Source organism: Chelonoidis abingdonii, chromosome 23 (assembly GCF_003597395.2).
Source record: "Chelonoidis abingdonii isolate Lonesome George chromosome 23, CheloAbing_2.0, whole genome shotgun sequence".
Classification (NCBI taxonomy): domain Eukaryota; kingdom Metazoa; phylum Chordata; order Testudines; family Testudinidae; genus Chelonoidis; species Chelonoidis abingdonii.
In genome coordinates, this window is record NC_133791.1 from 16754263 (window position 1) to 16764822 (window position 10560).

The 10560-nt window shown below is 48.7% G+C and overlaps 1 protein-coding gene across 1 annotated transcript in view; it reads right to left on the reverse strand.

The window, feature by feature from the left end:
* ARHGEF10L (Rho guanine nucleotide exchange factor 10 like) overlaps nucleotides 1-7166 on the reverse strand; it is a 182730-nt gene extending 175564 nt beyond the window's left edge. The window contains exon 1 of the mRNA XM_075060365.1: nucleotides 6847-7166. The gene's annotated coding sequence lies outside the window, so the exon portion shown is untranslated. The remainder of the gene's footprint in view (nucleotides 1-6846) is intronic.
* Nucleotides 7167-10560: the final 3394 nt, after the last annotated feature.

A 10560-nucleotide genomic window follows, 5' to 3' on the forward strand; every position in this document is an offset into this window, starting at 1 on the left:
ATTCACCCACGAAAGCTCACGCTCCAAAACGTCTGTTAGTCTATAAGGTGCCACAGGATTCTCTGCTGCTTTTACAGATCCAGACTAACACAGCTACCCCTCTGATACTAGACAGAACAAAGTAAGTTACCAAGCAAAATAAAACAAAACACGCAAGTCTAAGCCTAATATCTCACTCTTAGAGATGTTCCAATAAGCTGCTTTCACAGACTAGACTCCTTCCTCGTCTGAGCCCAATCTTTTCACTTGGAACAATTCTCGTTAGTTCTAGCAGACATCTTAGGTGGAAAGCAGGAGCGTTCTCATGACTGCAACCACCTTTTTTCTGTTCCACCTCCTTTTATAGCTTTTGCAGAAGGCGGGAATCTGTTGTCTCTCTGGGTCCCCAACCGCTCCTACTAAATGAAAAGGTACCAGCTTCCAGTACCCTGTGACATGGTCACATGTCCTGTGAGATCTCAGCCTTCATTCTCCCAGGGCTGGCCCGCACGCACCCAGGAAGGTTTGCAAGTAAACAGAGCCATCTACAACCAATTGTCCTAGTCAATGGGAGCCTCTCACCACAATAATTTGGCAGCAGAATAGCCAGGGAAACGTCTTCCTCTCCCTGGAGCGGCAGGGCCGGAGAGCGCTGCAAAAGGGACTTAGCACCCGCCTAGGAGGGAAAAATGCATCAAAGAGCTGAAGAGGAACCTCCTACACACCTAAGGAGCAGCAGTGACCTAAAAGCCCAGCTACAGCCACAGGAGTGGGGCATAATATGGCCTGGGCTACGCTCAAAATCTTTTTATATATATATAACAGTATCAGTGAATGGGGGGATTTGGTTTTTTACCAAGCTACTTATATCAGCGCAAGCACTAATATAATGGTGACTAACTACGGGTATAGCTTATCCCCTTTCTACATGGGAAGAGGAGTGAGGACTAGTGGATAGCGCACTAGACTGGAGACCTGGGTTCTATTCCAGCTCTGCCATTAACCTCCTGAGTGACCTTGGGCAAATCACTTCCCCGCTCTGTGCCACAGTTTTCCCAGTCTGTAAAATGGAAGTAGGGATCCTGACCTCCTCTGTGAAGCACTTTGGCATGCACTGATGGCATGTGCTACAGGAAGGGTAGGCATTATTATTTTACTGATATAACTACATCCAGATAGGGCAGTTGGACCCAGTCTAGTCAAAGCGACACAATTTCCTAATGAAGACAAGCCCTTAACTGTAGAAAAAAATCAGCTGGGGAATCAGAAGAGGAACAAACTTCCCACAGGAGGTTCCCTTGCTCTGATCCTTTGATACACCAGCCAAACCACCTCAACCCAGATTTCACCAATATCCTATCGACCACACAACACGCTCAGCCAAGCTCAGTGCCACAAATCCCCTCCACATGGGAAGACAGACCGTAAAAAGCTTACTTGGTTCCTTTCAAGTCCTCCGCTTGCCCTTCGAAGAAGCGAGCCCTCTGGTACTGCAGACAAAGCTGACTTCACTCCTGCGTACAATACTGGTTTGGTTTCTCTGATGTCCTGTCTCTTCCTCCCAGCTCTGGCAGTTCAGGGACACGGCAGAGTCTGGAAGTTAGTCAGACATTTGCAGGAGGAGCAGAGAACCTACAGGTATGGGCATTACCTGTCTCTGGAGTGACTACTACCGGCTCAGCATGGGCTGGGCTCTCTGAGTCAGCCAGTGACTTGGGGCTAGGAAAGAGCTGGGAATTAAAGCTGTTCTGGCACCACCTAACGGATGCCTAGAGGCAGAGATCCTTCCTCCTTCATTGTCAGCTGCAGAACCCAAGTCAGGATGAGAATGCTAACTTCCACCTTCAGTGTCTGTTACCCGCAAGTAAGGCTGCTTGCAGAGGACAGTTAGCCTGGGTCTCCTTCATCAAGAGCCCCTGGAGAGGCCTCCATCACGCGTACACACTAATAATTAAAACCACTGTAGCAGCTTTGAACTGCGCATTGCCTGGTGCAAGAGGGGAGTGCTAGCTATATTGGCCAAAGGGGGCCAACATCCTTAAAAGTACCAGTGATTTTGGATACCTCAGTGTTTGGGAGCATCAGGGATCTCTTCCCTCCCCTTCCACAGACACCGTCCCCTCAAGGGGATAAATCTAGCCCACTGCCTAGACAAGCTAACACAGGCCCTGATTCTCCAATGAGATTTGAATAGGCAGAGCCTGGGTCGAAATTCAAAATGATCTAGACAAATTGGAGAAATGGTCTGAGGTAAACAGGATGAAGTTTAATAAAGACAAATGCAAAGTGCTCCACTTAGGAAGGAACAATCAGTTTCACACATACAGAATGGGAAGAGACTGTCTAGGAAGGAGTATGGCAGAAAGGGATCTAGGGGTCATAGTGGACCACAAGCTAAATATGAGTCAACAGTGTGATACTGTTGCAAAAAAAGCAAACGTGATTCTGGGATGCATTAACAGGTGTGTTGTAAACAAGACACGAGAAGTCATTCTTCCGCTCTACTCTGCGCTGGTTAGGCCTCAACTGGAGTATTGTGTCCAGTTCTGGGCACCGCATTTCAAGAAAGATGTGGAGAAATTGGAGAGGGTCCAGAGAAGAGCAACAAGAATGATTAAAGGTCTTGAGAACATGACCTATGAAGGAAGGCTGAAAGAATTGGGTTTGTTTAGTTTGGAAAAGAGAAGACTGAGAGGGGACATGATAGCAGTTTTCAGGTATCTAAAAGGGTGTCATCAGGAGGAGGGAGAAAACTTGTTCACCTTAGCCTCTAATGATAGAACAAGAAGCAATGGGCTTAAACTGCAGCAAGGGAGATTTAGGTTGGACATTAGGAAAAAGTTCCTAACTGTCAGGGTAGTTAAACACTGGAATAAATTGCCTAGGGAGGTTGTGGAATCTCCATCTCTGGAGATATTTAAGAGTAGGTTAGATAAATGTCTATCAGGGATGGTCTAGACAGTATTTGGTCCTGCCATGATGGCAGAGGACTGGACTCGATGACCTCTCGAGGTCCCTTCCAGTTCTAGAGTCTATGAATCTATGCAGAGACCTATTGGAGTCAATTGGACTCAACATACACAGAGCCCATTTCAGGATTGGGACCTTACACACTTATTTTGGAAGAACTTGCTGTGTCTACCCCACCACTTAAAGCCTGTGGCACAGGCAGGGGAAATGACTGGCTTACAGGCACTCAGCAGAATGGGACTAGATCCCAAGTCTCCTGTGACGCAGTGCACTGCCCACTAGGACATACTGCCTCTAAGAAATAGCTCTAAGGCTGAAGGACCTTCCTAATACTCACTAAATTCTTGGCTTAAGACACTTTTGATTTTAATTAGACCAGAGTTTTGTGAAACTGGGGCATAGTTAAGACTCAGATACGCCACCCAACCAAAACAAAAAATAAATAGCTCCTAATAAACAGGCTATAGAAAAAAAAATAAAAGTCACCTATTACAGCAACATCTATTCATAGCCTGAGCCACTGTGTACTCACACTCCAGCCATGCACCACAAACTGCCTTGGGCTTCCAGCATGTAAATAGCCATGATACACAGAGCTAAAAACTCCACTCTGGAGCCAGGCAATCAAAAGTGGAGAGGCCGTGAGGAAATTACGAAAAGGAAGAAAACATTTACATGCAGATGGAGGCCCTGCCACACACTGAAATACCAGGTGCAATTTCCTGCAGGGGAGAGATTTCAGACCAAGATTTGAGCAAGACCAAATAGGCAGCCTATATGCTATTGATTTAGAACTATAAATCTAGGCAAAGATAGCCTGTTATTAAGGCTGGCTGATACTTTCCAGCAGAAGTCCCTCTTTTCTGTTTATCACTTCACCAAGCTTTACCCATCGGGGCTGAAATTGTCCATGCCATGTGTCCGCCTTAGACCGAATTGCTTTGGAAAATTTCAGCCAAAACAGTTCAGCTGTTTCTGAGAACGAGGCTTGGGAAAAATACATTGTTAAAAAATGCTGGTGACCTTTTCTTTGAGAAGCTCTGGCATGTTTTGGAGGAGGGACTTGGAATACGGCAAGGAAGTGCCCTTTGAGTCAGGGAGATGCCTTTTGTCATCCCTGTGAAAATCCACCCAGGCTGGGCCAAGTTATGAGCCTTTGAAAAACCCCAGGAAGTGAAGGGAGAGGAACCAGGTTGCCATGAGGAGGAGCCAGCAGAATCCACCTGGCCCTAGGCAGTCAGCTCCTCTGGAGCATGGTTGTACCTATCCCAGGGCACAGTCAGGGTGAAGAAGGTGGTGATATAAGCGATGAGGAGGAGGCGGAGTTTAGCACAGCTCCATCTACACAAGGTTGCTTCGCTTCTATCTGGAAGCTGGCCCAAGCAGGCGAATGCCCAGAGACCATTAGCTTCCTCTAACACTTCCCTCTACAATTTCAGTTCTAGGAAGAAAGTGGTTGTTAACCACTGCTCCCTGCTATTTGGGAACGGGGGTTGGAGGTCACTGCCTCCATTTCTGCTGGCAGGACCGGCGCTAGGGTTTTGAGCGCCCTAGGTGGACGGCAATTTCGCCGCCCGGTGCTGGTCCCGAGGCTCCGGTGGAGCTGCCGCAGTGGTGCCTGTGGAGGGTCCGGTGTGCCTGCGGGCGGTCCACCGGAGCCGCGCGAGCAGCCAACCGTCCACAGGCACGACTGCAGCAGCTCCATCCAGCAACGGACCAGCAGACCGCCCGCAGGCACCACTGCGGCAGCTCCACGGGAGCTGCCTGCCACCCCCTCCGGCGGCACCCTGACCCAGGGGACCCCCTGGGCTGCCGGCTGCCGCGGCGGCGCCCTGACCCAGGGGACACCCTGGGCTGCTGGCTGCTGCCGGCAGCTCAGACTCCCTGTCTGTCCTAGCAGCAGGGCTACTCGACCATTTAAAAAAAAAATTGGGAGCGCTTTTTGGCGCCCCCAAATCTTGGCGCCTTAGGCAACTGCCTAGTCCGCCTAAATGGTTGCACCGGCCCTGTCTGCTGGACATGGGTTTGGAGGGAACACCTGAGGGAAAGACAGAGCTCCCTGCTGGCATTTCTCTCAGCTGCAACTATCACCAGCAATAATCCTCCAATCCCCACCCGCAGAACACATTAACCAGACTTCTCCCTGTGTCTGACAGCATGTCAGAGTTGATCCTCCTGGGAACAGTACCCAGGCTATTTGCCAGCTATGCAGACATAGGGTCAGTCTGGGCCCTGGCCCCAAAAGGCAGAATTCACAGATGCTGAAATACGTGGAACACAATCACAGAGTGCACATGCAGCAGCAGGTCCCAAAAGCTGAGGCCAGTGCCTAGTAACACAGACCTTCTTTATTATTGGTAGCTAAAAAAGGATGTGTGGCCAGCATTACATCTATCAGGAACTCTGAGCCTACACTCCTTCACTTGAGCCTGGGACTACCCAGCTCAGCTCTCGGGCCAGTTAATGAGCCCAGCTGGGCTGCTATAGCGTCACCTGATTGGCCATCCCACCCTATAGGCTGCAAGGAGCCTACAGGGCTGCATTTAAACACAACAGCAGCAGAAGGCACTGGCTACTTATTCCTGGCCTTGTGATTGTTCTGAGGCCGTGTTCCTAGCCTCACTTGCTTCCTGACTCTGGTTCTGATCCTCAGTGGTGTTCTGGCTGCTGACTTCAGCTCTGACCAATACGCATGACTGCCCATGCCCTACTCCGTGACATCACCAACTGTCATCCCTTCTCCTGCCCACAGCCAAGCGTGTACTCGGAGCCCCTCTATAATACAGCAAGTGCTATAGCTTCCAGCAGGTGCACACATCTCTCGAGAGGGAACATGGAGATTTTTTCACTGATCTGAATGAACAAACACTGACTTCCCCAGGAACGAACCATGACAGAAGGGCCAGGGGTCTGGAAGCCATGGATGTAGCATGGGCTCTCAGGGCCTAGGCTCCCCAGAATCCCAGAGAGCCCCCCAGTTCCAGTGTGTGAGGAAAAAGGCTGAACAAACTGTTTTGTAAGAGGCTTAGCCTGAATTGCAAAGGAACCGAATTGAATTGGCCCACACCCAAGTGCTCTTTCCACATTATTTAAAACAAGCACAATGAAAGGGGGTAAAGATCATTTGCTCATAGCGCTCCTGCTGCTGCCGGAGCTTTCACGGCTTCCTGGTTCCATGGTGGGGTGGATCTTGTTAGTCATCAGATCACCTGACACGATGAAACCATAATACAGATCAGTTGGAACAATGCAAGTAAACCGGCATACGCAGATACATTTAATATCATCCAGGTGATGCACCAAAGAGCATTAAATACAAGCAACGCATTTAAAGCAGTGAACATAAACATCTGCCCATAATGGACATGTGTCTGGTTTTAGTCCAATAGTTACTGAAGTAACAGCTGGAACTTTGCCTGGTAAGCCTTGATCTACAGAGTAAGGCCCAGATCCTCCCAGGGGAGTTAAGAACCTGAATATCTTCAAGGATCTGGGCCAACAATCTCCAGGCCCATCTAAACACTTAAGGCCTGATCCTGCAAAACCTTTTCCCACCAGCTATTCCTATTAACTTCAGAGGGGGCTGTGTGCTCGAGTCAAGATTTGCAGGGTCAAACCCTTCATTTCTCTAGGATGACCTCGCTGTTTAATGGGCAGTAGGTTTATAACAAATAGAAGGAAGTTCTTCTTCACACAGCGCACAGTCAACCTGTGGAACTCCTTGCCTGAGGAGGTTATGAAGGCTAGAATAACAGAGTTTAAAAGAGAACTAGATAAATTCATGGAGGTTAAATCTATTAATGGCTATTAGCCGGGATGGGTAAGGAATGGTGTCTCTAGCCTCTGTTTGCCAGAGGGTGGAGATGGATGGAAGGAGAGAGATCACTTGATCATTACCTGTTAGGTGTCCCAGAGGGAGCGAACCTGGCATTGGCCACTGTCAGCAGACAGGATCCTGGGCTGGATGGACACAGTATGGCCGTTCTTATGTTCTCACGTTATGTTCTTACGTCTGGCCAAGTCCCTATCTTGGCTTTCAGTATTTCCTGAACCAGACACTCTCGACACAGAAATGATTCAGCCACACAGTCTGCTCCAGCCATTCATCTGGCTGCCTGAGAGTGGCAATCAGCACAGATCTCTAATCCAGTGCCAGGGCAGGAGTGCACTTGCCTTCAGGGGTTAAGGATTTCCTTCAGACTTCCTCTTTGGAAGTCATTTGGGGCTCTGCTTGCTGCTTAAGCCCCTGGAGACATGAAAAAAAGCCCATTTTGCGAAGAAAGTTCATAAGTTTTGGCCCAAGCGCGAGCGATTTTGTTTTGATTTGGTTGGATTCCCTCCCCCACTTTATGGTACATTCTTTAGCGGCATTAAGCAAGTGCTGATTCAGTCCTCAAAGAATGAAGCGTTATAACCCAGCTGGCACCGCTCCACTAGTCTCTACCTTCCAGTTTGGTCTCTGTCAGCACATGTGTTGAGACGAGAGGGAGAAGGGAAAGCTGCAGGGAGAGCCAATGCTATGACAGTGAGGAGAAAGCAGCTGGATTTTCACCTGGATCCCATGACTTGCCTTAACTTACCCAATGGTGCTTAACCTCTTCCCTGCCAGGAGACTGCACACAATGCGATTCAATAAACAAGAGGTGCAGGGAGTTGCTAACCAAAGGACAATCAAAAGTCTGCTTCAGTGCTTCACACACAGAAGAGGTGTGTGTGTGTATAGACACAGAAGGAGTGTGTGAGTTAGGGTGACCAGACATCCTGATTTTATAGGGACAGTCCCGATTTTGGGGTCTTTTTCTTATATAGATTCCTATTACCTCCTACCCCTGTCCCGATTTTTCATACTTGCTGTCTGGTCACCCTAGTGGGAGTGTGTAAACTCAGAAGGGGGTGTGTGGTGTGTGTGAGAGAGTGTAAACTCAGAAGGAGGGGCTTCACACACAGAAGGGGTGTGTGTGTGTGTGTGAGAGAGAGAGTGAGGGGGGGCGGTTGTAATGTCTGTCTCACTTCAAAATGTGTGTAGGTATAGAACTGAAAATACAATAAATATATCGCCAAAAACATGGGACCGGCCGCTTAGGGTACATCTGCCCAGCCCCCAGCAATGAGTCTCAGATCCCAAACTGACACACTCGGGCTCATGCTACCGCACCAAAAATAGCTATGTAGAAGGTGCAGCTCTGGCTCTGAAGCCCACCCCAGACCCTACATAGCTATTTTTAGCTCAGAGGTTTGCTACCCTGAGTTGAGTGGAGTCTCAACGACCGGTCCGTGGACCAGCACCAGTCCCTGAGATTGCCCTGATGCAGTTTCGGAAGGCAGCAAGCTTGTCTCTGGTATCAAAAAGGTTGAGAAACCCTAGTGTAGATGTACTCCTAAAGGTTAAAAGCCTACTGCTGCTACTGGTTAATGACATTACTCTTTTAGCTCAGGGGTTCTCAAACTGGGAGTCGGGACCCCTCAGGGGGTCATGAGGTTATTACAGCCTCCACCCCAACCCTGCTTCACCTCCAGCATTTATAATGGTGTTAAATATATTTAAAAGTGTTTTAAATTTATAAGGGGGAAGTCACACTCAGAGGCTTGCTGTGTGAAAGGGGTCACCAGGACAGAACTTTGCGAACCCCAGTTTTAGCTCAAGTGGAAGAGGCTGAGTTTTAGGAGCTGAAGGGCCCAGTTCAACCCCTCCTGATGACTCATAGTGCAGGCCATCACATTTGGTTTTCCAACCATGGCAGCAGATAATGCTATTGTAATGGTGCTCACAGGGCTTATCGGATATGGACACCCACAAAAGGGTTAAGCTGCTGGAAGCTGCATCCTGCTCATCCAATGAGAGTTTGTTCTGATGATGTAATGTAAAAGGTCTCAAACTAGGGCCTGTGGAGCTCGGGGACAGCTGGCTAGCCACAGGGTGCTGGTTCCTCCTGGTTTCCCGCTGCTTTTACATGTGTCCAGCCTGGAGGCCTGTAAAAGAAGCTGCAAACAAGGCGGAGGAGACAGCAAAGTGGCTTGCGTTAGGGATTGCTGCTGGATACGCCGGGAAACGGGAGCTGCCCGTAGGCACCAGCAAGCTCGGTTAAGCCCAGTTGAGTTCATCTCTTAATTTTTAATAAACTCAGTTGTTGTTGCTCACCAAGTCTCGACTCTTTAATAACTGTTGTTCCAAAGGCAACGGGGCGATGCTCCCCTTTCTGGCTACCCAGAGAGCAAGAGGGGGTTTGGGACAGGATGGAAGGTTGGGGATCAGTGGTGTCTGGCACCAGCATATGGAACTAGGGAGTTGGTGAGATCGGCGGTAAGGGCAGTGACAGAGTGGGCATAGGAAGGGAGGGGATGTTAATAGGAAGCAGGGTGATGTATGTGAAGGGAACGGGGCCAGGGACGTGGTAGTGCAGCCAGGGAAGGAAAAGAGAATGAAGAAAATGCCACTGCAGAACCAGATAGAAAGGACCCAGGGGAGAGAAGACCTGAGTAGCTGCAACGTCCTTTATTTCAGGAACTCTGCTTCTATCAGGATCTAGCTGCCCCCCAAAATGAAAGCAGTAGAGGAAAAGGAGAATGGGAAATGCATCTGGGGAGGTGAGTTCAGCTTCGGGGATGGAGGGCTGGAATGGCTGCGGTCTGACCAATCATTTAGTTCAATCTCAAGTGTATGGGCAAGATCCTGTTACAGTTACCCCTGTGTGAACCCAGGGAACCTCTAGTCAAGCCAGTGGAGTCATTCTGGATTTACACCTGCGTAACTGCGAGCAGAATCTGGCCCTTCTCCTGGAGTAAATTCTTGCCTCAAAGACAATGAGCCAGACCCCTGGTCCCTCTAGCCCCCTCCTCTCTGCCAGCACCGCATGCTTGAGAAGAAGGTGCAAAACAATCGGTCATTGTCAAAAGCATTCAGCTTTTTGTCGAAAAACTGAACACGCAAAAAGCAAAAGCAAAAAAGAGGGTTTTCAGTAACCGAAACTTCTTGTTTTTCACATTTCTGAGAAAATTTGGGATGCCAATGTTCATTTTTGTTATTTTTTGCAGGTGAAAAAATTCATTCCCCAACCAGACCTATCTATCTGTCTGCATTTCCAGCTGTCCATCACTGTGGTATCTCGCCATCAGTGTCTTGGTAACATGATGAATGGGGAGAGACAGAGAAAGCATTTGATCAGTAAAATGATTTGGGATAAAATTCTCTCTTTTTTACCATTTGTGACCCAATATGAGAACGTGCCTGACACCAGCATAATGACATGGGACTGGTCCTTTCTGTCATATTCCATGGAGATGATTCTGGTGCCAGGGTACCCTCTGCTGGCACTGATGAGGTAAAGCACCTACCACCCCGAGGATTCTTTTTATGCTCAGCAAAAGCAATCTTAGTGCTTTGCACTGCTGCAGAACCTTTGCTTTGCAAGTGGTTCATTAATCAGCAAGCCTCATGACACTCCTGCAAGGTAGGTAAGTGTTATCATCCTATTACAGAATATCAGGATCGTAAGGGACCTCAGGAGGTATCTAGTCCAACCCCCTGCTCAAAGCAGGGCCAATCTCCAGATAAATCATCCCAGCCAGGGTTTTGTCAAGCCTGACCTTGAAAATCTCTAAGGAAGGAGATTC